At 36.6% G+C, this 3,037-nt stretch overlaps 1 non-coding gene across 1 annotated transcript; it reads left to right on the top strand.

The window, feature by feature from the left end:
* Positions 1 to 2,589: 2,589 nt before the first annotated feature.
* LOC144367668 (U6 spliceosomal RNA) lies at positions 2,590 to 2,695 on the top strand. The gene has a single exon (XR_013427204.1). It is a non-coding gene; the product is annotated as a U6 spliceosomal RNA (small nuclear RNA).
* Positions 2,696 to 3,037: the final 342 nt, after the last annotated feature.

Raw genomic sequence — 3,037 nt, 5'->3', positions numbered from 1 at the left:
CTATAAATGCTTAAACATAAATATTCTTAAAAGCATGCTGCACACACGGATGTCAATCCAAAAAAGAAGGAAAAAGAAGAAGAAGGAGGAGGAGGAGGAGGAGGAGGAGGAGAAAAAATAATATTAATGTAGGCTGATGTTGTCTCCCTCTTTAATACTCTTCGTCTGCATTTTCCCATTTTCTCATCTATATTTTTCCTCAATGGTCTGCAATCAACACTCCATATGGTGGACTAGTTGTTTTTAAGAGCTCTTTGCAGTTAAGATCACTTCCTATTAGGAGCCTGTCATAAAGGTGAACTTCTCCAATACCTAGACACCTAAGCATTGCAACATTTCCTGGGTAACACCATTAGACATTCTCTGACCACGCAGCTTCATTGTGCAGAAGGCATAGAACTGCTTAATACATTTCTCTTCAATCATATTTCACATGAGCTCTAGAATTTGGAAACTGTGTAAGAGCTCTCATTGACTTTGGTGCTTTCCTCCCTGGGAGTTGGCCATGGGGCTTGAGAAGAGAAATAGTCCCTGTGTTTTACCAGGATACATGCCCTGCTTGACACTCAGAACTCTGTAGTAATGCCTTGGCAGTGCAAATCTACAGATTTCTTCCTAGCCTTAGAAAGCCAGAAAAGAAGAGCTAGCCTCAGATTAAATTATGCAAATTTTCAGGCATATATACCATAGCTGTTGAGGATTTAGAATGCTAGAATGAAGTATAAAGGATAAAATGCTTTTTATTGCTGGAGCTCATCCAAGAATACAAACTATCTTTCCTAGGAGTTTTAGTTCAGCATATTTCAACCTTCCCCTCAGCCCTCACCAAAGTGCCCTAGGAATAATATACTGTGTCTTGAGTGGAAATGTTCTAAGTCCCATGATTGTCAAATGAAACCAATACTTTACCCCTCCCAGTTGTCAGATTGTATATGGATAGATTATTTGGATGTAGAGTACTTTGTGTAATTTAACATAAAGCCACACAAGTAACTTCTCTAGAAATACACATACACACACACACACACACACACACACACACACACACACACCTGGTGAAAATTGGTGCTTTTGAAATCCACCTGTCAATTATTTTTGTTAAAGATCTATGTTCTTTAATTTTATCAGACTTCACCTGGAGGAAGAACTGTTGTTGACATTGACAAGTTATGAATAGAGATTCTGTGCCTCTCCCAGTCTCCTTTTCTACAAAGAAGATATATCTATATATGCAGCATCTATATTTGAAGACTGTTACAGCCCATGTACATGTGTGCACATTTTTTTTCCTCTGAGACTGAAGGAGACATTATCTAGAAATATATTAACTGCATATTTCAAATATAATTTCAATAAGAGACAAGACAAACTGATCTTATGTCATTCCTAATTATATTAGTATGTAAACAGTATGGGGTCTTATCTCTAGGCTATCAATTCACGTGACATAATTAGTTTTGTGGTAGTTATTAAATATTTTGTAGGAAGATTAAAAGATATGGTAGACATGGACGCAATTTATGAATTTTTACCCATCTAAATCATGTGACCACAAAATCAACACATCAATTCAAACAAATCACCTTTTCTTGTTGTTTGTTTTGTAGTGTTAAGGATTGAACAAAGAGCTTCACCTGGACTGGATTAATGCTCTGCCACTCGGTTAGCCCCACAGCACACCACCTTTAAATTCTGAGCATGCTGCTAATTTGAACATTAATAAGATGTTTACCAAAATTCATTATTAGAAATGTGTTTTAGGAACATGTTTTGATATGGTCTTAGAGCTCATGAAGACACTGAAACATAGATGATTATTTCTATGGAGGTTCTAACAAAATCTGTCTACACACAGCAAAATGCTGCTGAAGAGAATATTCATTATATCCCTATATAATGTAATAATTGCCCTTCCTGTTTAATTCAAATACTTTATGAACACTAAGAAAATGGACTTTCTTATCATATTCTTTCTTATCTTATTTTAACGTTCTTAACTTTCTATTTGTGTCCTGACTTCAGAACCTTTAAATTAAGCTCAGTCACTGCAAGTACCCTGGTTCTTATGGTTACCATATCTTATTGATATATTTTTATTTTTATCTATATTTATTTACTTTATCCTTTTAACCTACTTTCCATGTCACCTCAACCCCTTTCAAAGAAGGAATGATTTGGACAATTAGTATATACTTTCATATGTCTTATGGGCTCTTTCAAATTCTATTTCCAATTTACCTTTCTAGGTTGTCTTCAGGTATCAGCAATCAGTACGATGAGTGGTTTTCACAGTACAGCATGCACTCCCATCCGTCACCAGTTTCAACAGCTTCTTTCCCTAAATGCCATTCCTTCATGTTTCAATTTATCTACATGGAAAATTCTTATTCACCACCCAAAATTTCACACTAAATCTTATATGGGGCCTCCCACCATCATCTGAAGTGTCCACTCTCCAACAAGACACCGTCACAATCTGAGCATACATCTATACATCTATTACAAAACCTGTCATGTTGTCTTATAAATACTTGCCCTCTGCTGCTGCTACTTCTCCCCCCCCCGTTTTTTAAAGAATACTAACCCCATGTGCTCACTTCTGCAGCACATATACTAAAATTGGAACAATATAGAGAAAATTAGCATGCCCCTGCACAAGGATGGCATGCAAATTTGTGAAGTGATCCATATTGTGGAAAGATAAAACAATGTTAGCCCCATAAGCCTGGAAACTATTAATTTACTTGGCTACTGTAATAAAATACCACTGGGTGGTTTATGCAACAGAAATTTATTTTCTCATAATTCTGAAGGCTAAGAGTCAGATCAAGATGTTGGCAGGGTTGGTTTCTTCTGAAATCTCTTTCCTGAGCTTGTAGATGGCTGTCTTCTCCCAGTGACTATGTACAGTCTTCCTCTGTGTGTGTCTGTGTACAGATCTCCTCTTCTTAGAAGTACAACAGTCATAGAAGATAAGAGTCCACCTTAATGACCTCATTCCAACCTGATTCCCCCATTGAAGACCCTATCTCTAATA

Source organism: Ictidomys tridecemlineatus, chromosome 1 (assembly GCF_052094955.1).
Source record: "Ictidomys tridecemlineatus isolate mIctTri1 chromosome 1, mIctTri1.hap1, whole genome shotgun sequence".
NCBI lineage: Eukaryota > Metazoa > Chordata > Mammalia > Rodentia > Sciuridae > Ictidomys > Ictidomys tridecemlineatus.
Note: the sequence above shows the minus strand (reverse complement) of the source record. Positions and strands in the feature narration are given on the sequence as shown.